This window comes from Corvus cornix, chromosome 6 (assembly GCF_000738735.6).
Source record: "Corvus cornix cornix isolate S_Up_H32 chromosome 6, ASM73873v5, whole genome shotgun sequence".
Lineage (NCBI taxonomy): Eukaryota > Metazoa > Chordata > Aves > Passeriformes > Corvidae > Corvus > Corvus cornix.
Genome location: NC_046336.1, coordinates 23,808,006 through 23,826,123, shown reverse-complemented (window position 1 = coordinate 23,826,123; position 18,118 = coordinate 23,808,006). Strand labels below are relative to the sequence as shown.

The 18,118-nt window shown below is 37.9% G+C and overlaps 1 long non-coding RNA gene across 2 annotated transcripts in view; it reads right to left on the bottom strand.

The window, feature by feature from the left end:
• Nucleotides 1-14,389, bottom strand: part of LOC104697851 — a 146,321-nt gene extending 131,932 nt beyond the window's left edge. For both annotated transcript variants that reach the window (XR_002047583.3, XR_002047586.2), the window contains exons 1-2: nt 14,290-14,389; nt 4,295-4,383 (exon numbers count right to left, since the gene is read on the bottom strand). This is a non-coding gene — a long non-coding RNA (uncharacterized LOC104697851). The remainder of the gene's footprint in view (nt 1-4,294; nt 4,384-14,289) is intronic.
• Between the last annotated feature and the right edge of the window lie 3,729 nt (nt 14,390-18,118).

Below are 18,118 nucleotides of genomic sequence, written 5' to 3'. Positions count from 1 at the left end.
AATCTGTTTTTACTCAGTTTTAGAGGATCCTAAAAGAAATTGCAATTGTATGAAGCCACTGTGCAATATGGAGACAATACAGTGGCACTTGGCCCAGGTATGAGTGTATTGAGTGACTTGGCAAACTCAGTTAATTCCTCTGATGGAAGTTCTTTCTCTGCAGTCACACCTAGAATACATTATTTCTGTCAGTGATGTGTTCTGGGACAGAGTTTTACATGAAGGCATCCATTTTTAGGCCCGACAGAAACCACTGGCTGTCCTTTTTAAATACCATCTCTCCTGCCTCTGGTCAAGTGCCACCTACTGACAGCAAGAGCTGCTTCTGTTTGCTTAACTAAATTCATCAAGTATTCTAACCATAGTTCCTGTTGATCCAGGCAGCTTTGCTTCAAGTCCAAATGGTGAACAGAGGCCTCAAAGATGAAGGAATATTTCAAAAATCTGGAATGGTACCTGATTCCCTCAAAACCCACTGGTCAGAGATGCTGATGAAGAATTCCCTAACTCTACCAACCTTTTCTGAAAAAAAAAAATAAGCAAATCCAACAAAAATATTCATACACTATGGATTATCAAGTATTTAATTCAAAAGGCAAATTAGAAAGAAATCAAAGGAGGCAAAAATCGGTAGAAATATATGTCTAAACTGGGACAAAGACAATAAAGCTCTATGTAAAGGAGACTGAGTACTACAGGAATAATAAAAATACCACTGCATAGTAAAAAGTCAGCTGCATGGCTTCATCTAAAAATGTTCTGGAAAAAATTTGCTATCAATTACACCTCTCCTCTATATACAAGCTTCATAAATGAAGTATAGGGTTTTAAGAGACATTTTCTCTTTCTTTTGTCAGGTCTGGAGTCATTAAACAGAGATTAGCTGGATAAATAGAGGAAGTGATTTTTAAACTGTTTGCAAACTTAATGTGAAGAGCCCAGCCTTGCAAATTATCACGTCTAATCAGAGATGCACGCTTCACTGCTCCAGTAATTGTACTAGTATTAGTCAAATTCTTGTTGTCTCCTCATTAGCCATGAAAAGGAGACTCAAGATGTACTTCATTAGAGTATCCTGAATATAAATTTTTAGTGTAAGGAGGAAGAGATTTGTTACACACCATACTGTATATAGAAAGAAAAAACTATTAAGAACATAATTGAATCATTCTGGCATTAGACTGAATATATGTCTTTAACAACCAAACCCCTCTTTTCTCTTTTCATTTTTACTGTCTTGATCCCTTCTTTTATTTTCAGTGAGAATATGGCACTTGAAAATGTAATTTACAACCAATGTCATTAAAAAAAATACTAAGAAATGTGCTGTTATTATGCAGCCTTTCTTATTTCCAAAGCCAGAAGAACACAGCTTAATCAAGAACTGTCTTTAGTAGAGACGTTTAGTAAATTCTTGACTACTGGATAGGTGGTCTAACTTGCATTAAATGTAGATCAAATCAAAAGGTTTGTTCCTTTGATCAGCAAAGCATTTAAGTACATGCTCATGCCCTTCTTTATTCAGCAATGCCCTTAAATATATGACACTAAATCAAGAGAATTTAAACACATGCCTAACATGTGAAGTATGTGCTTAAGGGAATTGGGGTTTGAAAAATCCAGCTTGAATAGGATTTCCAAACAGGTCTATTAGAAGGCTAGAAGTAAAAACATTTCCAATAATTTCAGTAGAAGGAGAGGCAAAGCAAATTTTCACATTTGTTTTTTCACAGCTCTTTTTTTTTTGGTGCGAATCCCAGTCTGAAACATTTGTATTACTCAACAGCACTTAAGAGAAGCTGAAAAGGAACTAGGCAGGTCACCAAAATGCTACCATTAGATGTCTTCTACCTCTCTATGACAATTAAAAAGAACCAGAAAGCAAATAACGTGCAAAAATTGTGGAACACTAGGAATAAGGACAGTAAGCAATTCCAAAGGGGAGTTAACTCCATAATCCATTGTCCAGAAACTCTGGACTGCAAGAAAGCAAACTGGATTTCTAGGCCTGAGGTTTGCTCTCCAAGTTGTGTCTCGTCAGAACACAGCAATATCCTCACCCAGCTTCAGCTCTATCTCTCAATAAAATACTAGAATATTCAGTTTACTATTATTTATTATCATTTATACAGCATGAAGGAGCTCATCATGGAAAGGATGATGCTTCTTGGTCAAAGAATCCTGGCCAAAAAAAAAAAAAAAAATTTTGAAATACTTCCTGGTGCCTCTTTGAACAATATTAAAATACTTCAGAAACCTTTCATTCAGAATTAATTAACATAAAAAACAGCCTCCACAATACGGCAGAGCCCTAAAGTGGTTTGTGGAATTTAATTAGGCTAACCTTCTTTTCTCTACATTGGTACCACTCTATAAGAAGTGCAAATCATTATTAATTCCTTTGGTGTTCACTGTAATAACATTAAACATGATGAACTCTTTTAGTAGTAAAGTGTATGTAGTAAGTAATTCCATAATAATTTAGCATTAGCTTCAAATTAATTTATAAAATATACTATATTTGTCACCACACACTGAACATTTATAAAATTCCTCCTCACCATTAGTGTTAGGATAATGAGATGATATTGAAGGTCCTGTCCAACCCAAACTATTCTAAGACATGATTCTGTGAATAGTTCAGTAATACATAATTTTAGGAAGAGCTGTGAAGAGGAGGCATGTCAGTACAGCAAAAAGAAAATCAAAGCAAGGTCAAGTCCAGTCAGAGCAATTGTTGGTACTGGATCCCCAAAAGATGTGTGATACAGAGGTTTCTTTGGTCTAACCCTAGGTGAAAAACCTGAAGGAAATAAATTTTTACCATTTTTTTTGGTTTCTCTGGAATTTGAAATAAATCCAGAACTTGTGTATTGTTTGTAAAGAAACAATTTACTGTCAGAAAACTTCACCTGCTCATCAGTTGCATCATTGTGTGAGAAATACAGCACAGACCTTGAAGTTTGGGGAAAAAAAAGAAAAAAGAAGAGGCAGATACAACGCAGAAGTGCTTGTCAAGTGACACATCTTGTCACTAGAAATGGCAAAATGATTAAGATGCTATCAGACACCAAACATACACAAACATCCTCAGTGAATGAATGATACTAATGGAAACCAGTGTTGTCTTTCCACAGATGATTTGTTTTCATCACTGGACAATGCAAAATCTTTTATTAAAAATTCACAAAGGATGCATTTGGAATCCTATTATCTGTCTGTCTTAAGTATTTCTAAGGTGCCAATCACTACATTATCTAAACATATTAACAGAATAGCTGGATTTTACTAAATACGAAAAGATATTCCAAAAAAATTCAAGATGAAAACACCTTATCCAGCTACAGAAAGCCCTTCTTGGTGCTGGGAAAGGCTTCTCACAACAGCTGTGAGGATGTCCCTTTGGCCGAGTGTAGACACAAGCAGCATTCACTCCATATGCAGGACCCAGAAACTGATGAGAACACATTTACTCCCACAGTCTCCAGCTCTGCAGTCCTTCTGAAATTATGGATATTACAGTTTTTGGACTACGCTAGAGCTGACAAACTGTGTGTGATAGTGAAGCAATAGCACACGTAAGCGTATGCTGTGAGTGGGAATGAATTTAAGCATGTGTTTATACACTTGGCTGAATTGGGCCCCTCACCACTTGGGCAGATCTTCAGTGGATTTTGCATCAGCATTACCTCAGCAGAGTTGTCTCTCCCTTAAATTGGTACAAGTGAAACACAAGAAGTATGTTCCATAAATTTGTGTGTTGAAAAGTATTTCCCACCTTATATGAAAAGTACTGAGCATATATTTTACTCTATATGATTACTTTCCCAACACATTAGGTTTCTATAAAAAAAGTTTATTTAAACAATTTCTTCTAGCCTTATATTTAAAACTATATTTTGCTCTTAAAAAATTATTAATCTCATTTACATAAAAGAAGACTGCTTTGAAAAAAAGGATCCTTTGCCTCACCTATTTCCTTCAATGATTTAATGATGGATAAAATAGACCAGAAGGATCAGATCTCCTAGCATAAATGGTTAGCTGCAGGCCTTGCATAATAAATAGCTTCCTCTTTTATATTATTGATAATATTAATTACAGGAGACCCTGTAAAGAAGCATCAGCCGTGATCCTGTGGTATAGTCTGCACTAATCTTCCTATTTGAAATGCACATTCAACTATTTAGCAACACACAAAGAATTCAGTTTATTTGCCCCCAAATCATAACATCTATTTTTTGAATGCAGAAAAAACTTTAATAATGTATATATTCATACCCAAATGACTTACATTTAAGAAGTCTCCTCAGACCCGGCGTTTAAAGTTGGAACTTGACTGAATTCCATTTATGTTCCATGCCAGTGACAATTCACTGTGTGCTGCAAAGAAAGAAAAAACAGTTCGGCGAAATTTTCTTCTTCTTTCATATTTGGCATTAGTGTGCTCCTACTCATGCTGGAGAGCTCTTCCTCATTCTGCATTTTTCTGTGTATTTCCCTCATGAGTACTGGAATTTAACCATCAGACTAGGAGAGGGACAAATTTCAATTAGTCTGAACCTCATTACAAGAGCTGTCAGGATTCTTTTGTGAACTGCCACAGTCGAGCACTGGCCTAATTCCACTCTCCATTTTTTGATATGCTGTTTTCTGCACCATTTTCCATTTCCCAATTCACATTATTTTTATATCCTCTCTCTATCCTTCTCTTTCCTCGATCCCATATCTAGCCTTCAAAACTCAAGCACTCACCCCTTTTATTTTTCTTTTCTCTTCAAGTTTTCCCCTTTGATGAAGGCCCCTCTTGTCTTCCAACCAGCATCTTGAAAATTATTCCCAGCAAATTTCCTCTCTGTACAAACTCAGACTTTCTTGAAAGAGACCATTTTTATTGCAACTCAAAATATGCCTCTGCTGATACCACAACATCACTCAACTCAAGGTCATAAAATGTAGCTTATATATTTTATCAGCCTAGTGATTTCAAGTGTTTATTCTCAACATATGTGAGCCTGAATTAAAGTTTCCAGCACATGCCAGATCACAGGTATTGCTCCAAACAAGTTACTACTCAAATGACTTTATGACACTGTCATTCCAGGAAAAGCATCCTAGGTATTCTGTCAAAGGCTCAGCTGAGCAACATTTGAAGACCTACATATAACATTTGTGCACTCTGTAAAGTACCTTTCATCCCTAAGTGTTCTTGTTTGGTTGGTTGTTTGTTTGTTTTTTAATGCACTATCCCTATGTAGATGCCTTTGGGTTGCATTTGTTGGACAAAGGTATCCCAAGAAGAAGTTTTAGTGAAGTATACAGGGTAAGATTCTTATAGAACAAATCGTGTAGAATGTCTGATATTTCTGGACTAAAGAGAAAGTTTGTGACTTGAAGGCTCAGTTGAAAAATACCATATTGCTTGCTCAAAAACTTATAATTGCATAAGGTGGGAAAAAAAAGAAAATAGAATATTTGGGACCTTTTTTTTTTTTTAATAAAAGATTCCTTGAAAGTGTTCTCAGCAATTGGCTGTGATTTAAAATACCCTTTTGTGTGTGGAATTGCATGCAGAGAAAAAAAGCTAAGTCAATTAATTACACACAGAAATTGGGCCAGGTAACATTCATGAAACAGTCTCTTTACATAATACAGAACTCTTGTGAACATGAAAGAAACAGGAAGTTTCCCAAAATTATTATATCAAATTCTTGGCTGGAGTAAATGAGCACAGCTCTTTTGTGCTTTGAAAGTGGAAGGAATTTATATGGCTAAACTGTTACTTAACCACTGATTAATAACAAGAATCATGTCTCAGTGTAAGATATTATACTCCTGTCTAATTTGGCCCTGCAGTTTATAGCTCTGCCTTCAAAGGCAGAGGCTACCCAGCCATTTCCTACAGCTTCTACCTCTGGTCCACGCTCAGAAGTAGCAGACTCTCCATGGGACACAAGGTATTGTAGCTGGAGCCATTTATTTCAGTGGAAAAAACGGTACTTAAATGCCTCCCACAGCAATGAAATATTACAAAACGCTTCTTTCCTCCTTTTCCCCATTGCAGAGCAGAGGGACAACCAGGCTCTGTACTAGCCCAGTGGTCAGAGCCTGGTGCTAATAGTGCCAAGGTTGAGAGTTTGATCCCTGTGTGGGCCACTCGCTTAAGATTTGGAGTCAATGATCCTTGTGGGTTCCTTCCAATTCAGAATATCAGTGTGATTCTATGATTTTCTCTACTTGAGCATCAGCTCCTCCTCTCTCAGGTCAAGGGGGCACTTGCAAGGCTATGCACCTATGTAAGGCTCTGGCTTAGTTCTCCAGAGCAATGCAGTCCTTCAGCAAACTGACTTAGTGCTATTTGTGCCCAGGAGATGCTTCTCACAGCAGACTGTGCTGCACACCTGCACTGCCAGATCAGCTTGCCTGGGGATCTGCAGTTTTACTAGTGGCAAGGTAAATACTCCTCCCAGTAGGTCTGCACAGTATGACTTTGTAAGCACAGATTGCTCCTTGCTCTTAACCTATGGATTTTCTTTTACAGACCTGTTTGATTGTGTGCCTAAACCTTTTTGAGCATTACATATACTAATTCATTAGCAGAATTTTCAGGTAATCCCCACCTATTTATACATTCCCAGCTACACCAAAGGGAAACTTTGCAGGTTGTTAGCAAAAAATCACCTCAAAAAGGTAAATGGGTTGCTTTAAGTGGTAGGGAGATGAGGAGGAGAGGTTAGTAGGGGGTTGGTAGTAGTCTTGGTTCATCTTCTAATAATAAACTAATTCAAATAGCAAATATACTGAGATTGATGATGAAGCTGGAGTACCCAGTGAGTAACAAAGATTAATTCAAGTCACTTTGATTATGTCAATTCACCTCTTTTAAAGAACCATGATAAAACCAAGGGCACAGAGCCACTTGCAGTTCACTCATCCAAAACCAACACAAAACCTTATGGATGCTGCACAGGTCCTCTCATGGCGGCTCTTGGAGGTGGAAATCACAAACTGAAAGAGAAGCTTCCCCTCTCTTCTAGTGAAGCATCACCCACATCTACAAAATTAATGGCAAGTCTACTGGGCCTCCATGACACAATGAGGAGAGTATTTACCTCTTCCATCAGAAAAACCTTCTTCTAAAGACTAGGGTTGATTCACTGAATCTAGTATTGCCTTACTGGAGAGAAGGCAGGCTATGCCCTCCCATTAAATATGTCTGTTGCATTAAAGGATATTAAATCATGATTTTACCTAACTTTTCAGGCTGCTTCTGAGGATGAAGCTAAGAGTTTACTGCATTTTTCAAAATCATTTGTTTAAGTGAATATTGCAACTCCTGAGTAATTTCAAGGAAATTGTCTGGATAGGAAAACATTTTATTCATTGTTTTGGGCTCATATAAGGTCCCACAACCTCAATACACCTCTGCAAACTAAGCCAAAGTTCAGACACGATTGTGTTTTTCACAATTAAAGAAAAAACCCCTCACTTCCCCCATCCTCACCTTCCTGGCAAATTCCAGCTCCCTCTCATGCTACTGTTACAGTGAAGCTACTCACTCAAAAATGCAGGCATTTGAGCAGTGATTGTGATGGATGATAACTTATCTTGTGCATTCAGATCACTCTTTCTTTACAAACATACATAACCACATTTATAGAAATTGGTTAAGGATAACACACAATCAGCTTGCCATCAGTACTGAATCTATTAGGGAAAGAGTGCTAGGTGCAAACTGGCCTTTCTTGGAGATATAAGAATGGGTCAAACAGAAATTGCCAGAGCAGCTCCGGGCAGTACACTGGCTGACACAGCCTGTCATGAAAATCAGCATTTTTCTTCCTTTGTGATTACTCCTGTTTCCAGTCATGAAGGGAGGGAGCTACACAAACCAAGAAAAGCTACCAGGGCTCACTAACGAAAGCAAGGAACAATCTGGAATCAGTACAAGCTAACAGCTTGGGAAAAATGTTTAGAATTTTATCCCATATTATAAATATGGGATAAAGCAACCAACCAACAACAAACACCAAAACAAAAAGAGACAAATCTTTAGAAAGAACTTTTCAGAAGCCCCTACTTACCTGAATTCTGAAGTTATGAAAAGCTTGTTTACCCTTTTCCCTGCTTTTATAACCTCTTCTACCTACTCAGCACAGGTGTTCAGCATTTCCATTTCAACCTGCTCAGCACAGGTGTTCAGCATTCCCATTTCAGCACAGGTGTGAATCCTTACACAAGGCTCAGACAAGGAACTTGTGTGAAAGAAGGTTTGTTGGCTCCAGGAGAGCTCTCAAGTTCTTTCTAGCAAGTCTTTCTTTGCGTTTAAGCAGTACCAGTATACCTCAGAAAACCTGACTCAGCAGGCAAGCTGTTCAGCTTCCCTAGCTCTGAACTCCTGATACAAATGATTTGGAGGAAATGAAAACAAACTTCATAATCTCACAGAAGTATTGAAATTACTGATAGATTTATTCTAATTTTTCAAACAAGGAGCACCAAACTATCTCCTCCTAAAACAGCAGTTCTCGCTTTACAGCCACTATTATGCACTTGCAGGATAACATCATTACTAATCCAGATGTTGAGCTGGATGCCAGAGAAAGAACTAAGGAAAACAACTCAGTGAAATTAATTTCAGCTTAATTTTGTTTCTTTTAAGTTGCACCTTCCTAACTCCTTCTCACTGCTGAGGATTTCCCAGCCCCTTGGTCTGCTGATTCTTTTTTCCCTTTGCTATCCCCTGCCCTACCTGTCTTGGTGGCAGCTGTCACACAGCCCCATCTGCCATACTGGCCTTCCCTTCTAAAGCTGCATGCTTCTTTCCCCATTCTGCAGCTAGCCTGAGCAGCACTGTAGGAATAAACTCCAGCATATAATAATCTAATCTATTGGGTAAAAAAATTAACCTTACAATCATTAAACCCTCAGCTTAGTTCTTTTATATTAGGTATTTTTGAACAGGGAAGAGAAGACAAAGGAAGATGCTCTGTTATTTTGTTGCAGGTTTTTTTCTTCCAGTACAATGCTTTAGACAAATTATTTTCCACAGACAAAAAAACCAAAAAACCACAAAAGAAAATATAGCCACCCTATAGTAAAATTATGGGCAGTGCCTTCCTTTTTAATCATATAAATTATTGCCAGCTGACTGATGAATCCACTCTGGGCAACATGACACAGTTTACAACCTTAAGGATTACAGTAGTCCAGATGCTATCATCTTAATTGGAAAAGCACAGTACTGCCAACTGTCCATGTTAGAAAATGGAAGGTTGCATTACTATTATTTTTCCTTCACATTCCCCTGCTTTTCTTTCCTCTAAATAGCCAAGAACTATTAGATCCTTTGTATGGTTTTCCTTATTGAAGTCATTTTATCAGCTCATAAAGACAGCATTTTTGAGACAACTTAAGTCCCACTGCATGAGAGCTCAGCATTTCCATTCTCTACACTCTCATTTTCCTATCAAAAAGGGGAAGATAGAGGAAAGTCTTTTCAAACATCAAGTTCACCCCAGAAACTGCCTGAGCTTAAAGCTCTATGTCAATAATACAGTAATTACATCCCATGTGATAGGTCACAGCCAGTAATTACAGTGAGGGAAGGGAAGAGGGATAACTAAGTAGTTATAGTAATCACCCACAAGTCAGGAATTCGTGGTCTGAGTTCTCTTGTTCTCCTCTTAGCTGTGTGCCAGAACAACAGTTTAGAGCACTTCTAAACTTTTTATGCAGTTACCTCATACTACTGTGAAAAAATATAATTATCTATTTAAGGGACACAAGGACTTTCAGAAGCATCTGACAAGGCACCGAGTTAAATTGACAAGGCTCAGGCAAATGCCCTAGCCATTGTTCCTTTTTACTGTCCTTGGGAGAACCACTTAAATCAATTTCCCATCTGCAAAAATCCCTCGTAGACTGTAGACTCTGCGTCACCAGGTTTGCTCCTTTTGTGGGGAAGGTACAGTCACAGTGCTTAACTACATAATGTAAAATAATTCCACTTGGGTTTATGCATGTGAAGCAGCTGGTGAAAACCTTCTTCAGGTCTGTCCTCCTTCAAAGTATCCAGAAATACTCCCTTGTGATGTGGCCAGTTTGGGAAGGAACAGGGAGGAAGAAGGGGCTTGAGACAACCTTTTGATGCAGGCAGTGATTTAAGGGAGACTGGTCACATGCAGTTCAAACGCAATTCTTTCCTGCATGACTGCTGAACAGAACAACACATTCCTACTGCTGGGGTGTGCTTATAATCCTTCCAGGACAAGCTTTGAGGATGGGAGTTTCAGAAGCATCCAAGGGAGTTAAGGACAAACCTCTTTGATGTCTTAGTGGGATTTCTGCTCCTAAATTCCCTAGATACTGTCAAACCCCCCTTTGCTTTATATTTTTGACTCCTTTTAGAGGATGGGGAAGAAAGGTTGCTTCTAGTACATTTTTTGTGAGACCAGAATCATCTCACAGTATTTCCTAAAGGAAAATCTGTCAGTGAAAACTGCCTTATTCCAGCCAATTGAATCATACAGGTTTCTTTGTAGAGAAGGTCGTAAGAGTAGGGACAAACATCGAGATGCTCTAGGGTGGGGGGGCCTTTATGGACTGATGAGATATTTACTACTTTTGAAAAGAAAAGAAGGAGACAAAGCTCTCAGTGCTGGAGGCACTCTGGAGTTCTGCCTGTAGGGTAAAATGAGTGGAAAATATACACGGAAATAACAAAAAAAAGGTACTAAACCAATTAAAATATGAGATATTAGAGGGTAGAAAAAGGCTTAGTTGAAGCAGCATAAAATTACATAAATAGCACAGAATGAAAAAATAAATTAACAAGTCCAAGTCTGTGGGTTTATTTCAGGACATCATACTCACACCTACTGCAACCTTCATGCCTGATTTTGTATTGTGGTTGTTATGGTTTGTATGTAACATGACTGTGGATGTAAAATAAGCCACCAAGTCACTCTTTCTAACCTTTCAAATTCTCAAGTCCTCATCTCAAAACCAGACACAGAGTAGAACTAAAAAAGAGAGGAATATCGTTTAAGGGGTGGAATGGTTTTCATAAAAGTAATGACTACAGCTTTTCAGCCTAGAAGAAAGACAGATGAGTGGGTGTATGATAGAGATGTTTAGAACATGAGTGGAATGAAGACAGTAAATACAGAATCAGTATTCATTGTTTTTTCCAAAACAAGGGCTACAGTGCATCAAATGAAACTAGCAGGTAGAAAATTTAGAAGAAAAGATATTGCTGTTCTGAGCAGCATAGTTGTGGAAGTCGTAACAGGGCATCTAGGAGCTAACATTTACATTTGTTCAACAAATGATAAACTCACAGAAGAAATGTCCACAAAGGGCTATTGAATAGGAAAGTAATAAATTTAATTTTGGAAAGACTGAACTGCAAATTGCTGAAGGCTGTGACAGGGTGTGGACAATATTTGCCTGTTCTGTTCTTATGAACTTCTGTGGGTGCTAATGGTGTCATGGGGGACAACTGTAAATCCCATCTAGTCCTGGCTAGTATTGTTTCTCAGCATGGCTCCTCTCAGGTCTAAGTTTCTGTAGTTTCAGCATGCAAAGTCATTTGACCCCCCTGGAGTCAGCAGTGATGGGTTCTATTTGTTGCTGACTTGAGGGAAGCCTTTGGCCCTGGTGCAGTCCTGCCTTCAGCTGCGGCTCAGTGCTGTGGGCCGTCCTTCCCGTGGTCTCTGTCCCACTGGTCTGCAGCCAAGTTGCTTCTGGCTCACGAACCCTTGAAGGGAGATGTGCTAAAGACAGTCTGGCAAACGCCCTGATACATTAATGTAGCACCAGAGGAACACAAGACCAGTCACATATGAAACACAAACAGAGGCTCTGAGATTTGAAAGAAATGCTGTCCACGTGCAGAAGTGTGCTTTGGGGTAGAAGGATGAGCAATTAAGCTGCAGACCCAAGTGTCTGCATAGAAAATATTTTTTAGTATGAATAAAAGAAGATGAATATGATAGATGATTATGCTCTATTCCTCTTCTGAGGGACTTAGAAGTGAGTAAACACTGTTATTTCTTAATATTTCCATACATAGAAATGTAGCTAATGTTATTTAAGCTTTCATGGGTTTCTTTCTTTAATTCTTCCTGCCCCTCCAACATGTGGGGGAAAAAAAAAAAGTGTATGTTCTAATTAACCTTTTGCTTAATCAGTGAAAACATAATATTTCACCCCTGCTGGCACTACAAGATTGGACAGAAAGGCCACTGGATGACAGTGCTGAAAACCAGGAGTCAGTGTGAGATGGAGTGGGGGACAAATGGGAGAAAGATGAATTTCTGATAACACAATCAGCTCAGTGTGCCTGTTTGGCTGGGAGGTACATCCAGAGACACTGTCTATCCTACAGCCAAACAATTTTCCCTTTTTTTGCTGTACTTTGTTGCCAAGTAAATTATACTACAGTATGTTGGTTCTCTTCACAAGATGTCTGACATCTGTGAATGCATTAAAGATGCTAGCTTGGTTTTCCGTGAATATGAAAAGCCACAATAAATCCAGCACTTCACACCTTTGCTTGATGAATGTGGTATAACTACATGTATTTCCTTCATTCTATTATAAAATGCCATAAAGGAAACTAGAAAAAAAAGGAAAAAAAAAAGGAAGAGCTTCCTTGTACAGAGCTAAATAAACCCCGCAACTTTAATTTGACATAAGTAGATGATAATGAAAACCAATCAGAGGTCACATATTTGTTTTGTCATGAGCTGGAATGGGAAATACTCTAATTAAAACTTGTAGCAGAAAGCTTTTTGCAAGGTTTCAAAGTTCGGTAGGCTTGGGATCTTATGAAGTGCTTAATAACGAAAAAATTCTATGGAGAATTTTAAGACAAGGAAGAAGAAACATGACATTTCTTAATTAGTCTGTAGCCTGTTTCCCCATTGGGCAGCCCCGCCTCTCGAAGCACTTTAAGTAAAGCAATCTGCAAGCAGCTGCTTCTGCGACAGACACATCTCTGCATATTCACTGGATGGCTGTTTGATTTGGCATCTCAAAACCAGTCAGATTCAAGACAAGGAGGAAGAAATCACCCATCAGTATTAAATCATATGAATACCCAGCAGATAATTTCATTTTATTTCAGCAGTAAACATAACCAAATAGCCTTTGACTCATCTGCAGTGTTTTGTTAAGACCTTCTCCACCTACTGAGAGATGAATATTTGAAACTCTTACTATTGATTTCAAAGTTGAGCCGTACAAGCCTTTCCACCTGGAGAAACACACCTGAGAGAAAAATACAGATCCTATCTATTTACATTCAAAGAAAAAAGGAGAGATATGCAAAACATGAAAAAAAAGGTAGAAAATGGAGACTCAGAGAATCAAGACAGAAAAATGTACATTTAGGGGATGAGAAAGGCAAAAGTCTAGAAAGACAAATGAAAAGGAAATATCTTCAATGTTATTTTCTTGAAGCATAATATTATTTTTTATAGTTTCTGTTTTCTTGTGTCTCTTCTACCCATCATCCCTGGACCACAAATGACTGCAAAAGGCAATCAAAACAGATCTGGCTTTGTTAAATCTTACTAAGACTAATCCAAGTGAAAACTCAGTCACTTTTCATAATCAAAGTGAGATCTCTGACTAAATCCTCATGATCTCAGTGTCATTTATCTGTCAGCCTTTTATTTCCCCATTTCTTTTTTCTCACTAACTTCCATTTGTCTTATACATTCTTATTTTCCCTTCCTTTTCTTCCTTCATGTTCACCCTGAAAATGTAAAGTAGAAATGGCAAAAAGAGAATCTGGAGCACTCACCATTAAAAGGGACATTAAAGGTATTAATTAATTCACTGGCAGTGGCACCAAGAGCAGAGAACCATGGCAGACACCTACAAACAACAGGAGACCCATGCCACTGTGATGGTTCTCAGCTACTGATGGCAATCCAGTCAGGACTTTTCCGTCTCATGGCTCATCCAGAGGATCACAGAATCAACAAAATGGTTTGAGTTGGAATCAGAGAATGGTTTGATGACATTACAGATCATCTAATTCAAACCCCCCTCCCCACCACGGGCAGGGACACCTTCCATTAGACCAGGTTGCTCAGGGCCCCATCCAGCTTTGCCTCGAACACTGCTGGGGATGGGGCAACCAAAACTCCTCTGGGCAACCTGTTCCAGTGCCTCATCACCCTCACAGTAAAGATTTTCTTCCTAATACCTAACCTAAACCTACACTCTTTCAGCTTGAAGCCATTACCCTTTGTCCTGTCACTTTGCCATAAGTACCTGTTCAGGTTCCTGTAGGATCCCTTTAGGTGCTGGTCGGTGTTAGAAGATCTCCTGGAGCCTTCTGTTCTCTGGGTTGAGCAGCCCCAACTCTCTCAGCCTGTCTCTGTAGGAGAGGATAAATAAAAACTTTAGCATATGAAGAGCTAAGAGCTTAGAGCCTTCTAACTTTTCTTACATCTAAGACCAGGTCTCCAGCTGCTGTAAATCGGCTGCTTTAGTGAACTCCATACAGTGTCTAGGAGATGCGTGGAGGAAGAAATCCATGGTACAGGAAGACTTATTCCTTCTACAAAAAACTGGAATGATGACATATATTCTTCAATGCCATCTGCTGGCACTTTACTTAAGAGTGGATTTTTCAAAAATATCTACATTTAACATGCTTATACAAACAGATGTCTGAAGTTTCATATTGTTTACATTTCAATGGACATACAGAAACATGAATCTAGATTGCTCATGACCACTGCTCCACTTCCCCATTATCTTATGATCTATAAGGGATGTCACATATTTTCAGAGTGCCAGGAATGACTGAGCTATTTAAAGGGCTCTATTCCATCTCTAACTGTTTTCATTTATTTAAAACTTTAATTTTATTAGCCATTTCATAAACTAACAATACAGAATAATTTTTTTTAATTGCTGAGGAAGGTGTCTGAGATAGTCAAATTTACAGGGGATTTCCTAAATCTATATATAGATATATAAATTATATCTATATGTAAAAATAATGAGAGCACTAATAATTGCAACTAATGTGCTTTCAGTCAGTGTTTCACCCACAGCCATTAACTGGAGCTTTTCCTTGCTGTTTCCTGAGTCTGTAGGCTCAGTGCACAGAGCAAACACTGTGACGTTACGAAGCAGAGATATATTTATAACAGGACCAACAGCTGAAAAATCAGAAGACTTGTAAGAAGCTTAATGTGCAAAAGAGCTTGATGCTGGGGTGAAAGGGAGGGCACTGGGACAACCAGTGCTTCTGATCTCTGCCTAGTCTCCTTTTAACATAATGACAAATGATCCTCAATGATTTCTACATTATGGACTCCTGATTACACTTAAATTATTTTGAAAGCTTAGGTTTATGTTAAATTAACACTTTCTCATGATTTCTAGAATAAGGCTGTCCAGTGCTGTCACGGACTGTAAATGAGTTTTGCAGTATTCAGGGTTAGTCTCGAATGGTCCAAATTCTGTAAGAAATTTATCAAGTTATGCAATTAAGATTGTTTTCAGACTTCTTCCATTTGAGAGGAGCAGCAAGGTGGTTACCTAATTTTATTGGCATTTATTGTATTCCCCCTTTTGTGTACTATTTTAATTATTCCAGGACTGACATAATTCAGAAGACCTTCAAAGTAATCATTGCAGATTATTAACCTATTAATATTTTAAATTTTATCAAAACAGTTCAAACACCATATATCAAATTCTGCATTCACTTACTGTCCCAGCAGAGTTAATCCAGGAGGAAGATGTGACCGCATGTCACAGGGGACACAACCAGACTAAAATCACTTAAATAGCACGAGAAGATTGGAATGGTTTGTGACATGTAGCATGTCATTCCCCATTGTCTTGCACCTTTTGTAGTCATTTACATCAATACATTTACACCAATGTCTGCAAATGGCACACACACACAGGATTGTATTCCCAGGAAACTCTAAGATACCAGACCCCATTTTTACAGATACTGCACAAAGAAAGGGACTACAATTTATACCCTGTTATTCATCTGTGAAAGACTAATTCAAGGTTTTGAGCTACACAATATTCATATCCTTTTAAATTATGTGAAAGCTACTCCTTTTTAATAATAGTGCCTCTTACCCATATTAATACAGAAAAAATTACTTGCATTTAAAAAAATTCTATTTGGTCTTTCTGTGCAATGACTTCCTTAATTGTGACGATTCATTGACTCTTTAATTTCAGGGCTGAATTCAGTATGAAACCAATGCATAAATCTTTTCAGGAAATAGGCAGGTTAAGAAGCCATAGATGTCCTAAGAGCCAAAATGTAGAGGCAATCATGTAGCTCCAAAAAAAAAGAAAAGAAAAAAAAAAAAAAAAAAAAAATTGAAGATAAAGTCAAATGCTTGTCAGCCTACCAATGACCCCATTCTTACTACACTTTAGAAGCTCAATTCCTCCAATTAAAATAATAAAAAAGCCAACAAAAGGCCTATATTTGATGAATGTATTGAATATACTTTTCTGTGCTCTCATCAGTGAGACCTACAGAAGTTAAGTTACTGAGTTTCAGAAGAAAGAGCATGGGCATTTTGGAAAGACTGACATTTATACACATAGGTTTGTATAATGGAGAAAACTATCAGCCTTTGGTACAGCATTCAGTGGTGTTAGTCAGATTTTTTCCAGCTAGACCTGATTCAAACTGTGGTATAGCTATTAATTACTAAAAAATTATTGATCTGGCTTTCTAATAAGCTCAAAAATAAAGTCAATCGTATTTCAAGCTATTGGAAAATTAATCCCTTTTTAGTAACCTCTAATTTAAAACCTCTTTGCAACTATTCTAGAAGCTTTTAAGAGGGAGGAGGCAAGGATGTATCCTGCCCTAATGACAATAATAGAAAATGAACCAGAGCTGACAAGTCTCCCAAAAGGACCAGGAAGAGAAAGTTCCAGATGTGGCCATAGGTAGAAACATTGTATGACCTGGCACAGTGCTATATCATCAACAATTTGACACAACTTTATCTTGTTCTGTCAAACACTCCTTGTGATGGCAAGTGAATTGTTCCACTAGAATTTAGAGCAGGCAAAATAAAGGGGAAAAGGAAGAGACACATAACATTCCTCATGACTAAAGTGATATACCAATATACTCTAAAAACATAGAGACTGAAATCTGCTCTTGGTATAAATCCATAGGATTTAATTCAAGGATGAATTCAGGGTGAACATTGCTACCTAGCCTCAAATTAGAATAAAGATTTTAAAAATAGAATGCACAACAGCCTCATTTCCTTTCATGAAGCTACACAGATTTACATGCACCTATCATTTATTCCCTTCTCTTGATTAGAAACTATTTTACTTTTTTGTGTCATTCCAAACTCATTTGGGCTTTGCAGTTCAGGAGATCAGCTAAAATGTGAGCACTGATTTTTATGCAAAGATGAAAAAATAAAAAAGTAGGACTGAAAAAACAGAGAAAGCATCACAGAAAATAAAACCAATCCAGTAAATATGTAAAAAAATAGGCTGAGGCATTAGGAGAGGAGAAAGAGCATACTTTCCTTCTGGGCCAGGCTTTACCTTCTCAGGAGCCAGAATCCCTCATAAATGCATACTTCCTTTTTTCTTTCTTCTTTTTTTTTTCTCCAGTACAGTTACACTGAAAATTTAATGTCTATGACATGAACAGCTGGTATTAATGGCAGCTAGAGTCACTAACTTAAAAAAGCTGCTCTGAAATGCATCTTTCACAAAAAGCTCGATCTTTTGGTTTTGATCAAAATTATCAGTATTTTTATCAAGCCAGCAAAATCTTTTGGACTCTCCCATTATTTCTGTTGACAAACAAAAGAAATATGAAATTACAAGCAAATGAGGAAAAAGCAAAAGGCTTTTCCTTTGCGAGAATTAAACATATAAATGACTCTTGAACTAAATGACAAGGAGTACCCTCCACAGAGGGATTATTCAGTCGAGAACAGTGGTACCACATACCAGGGAAAAAAGCATTCCTGTTCCACAGTCAGGAAAGGGATAGGGACTATTTCCAAAAGTGCCCACTATGTGCATTAAGTCCTTTCTCACTAACATCAGTCAAAACTTCCAGCAGGAT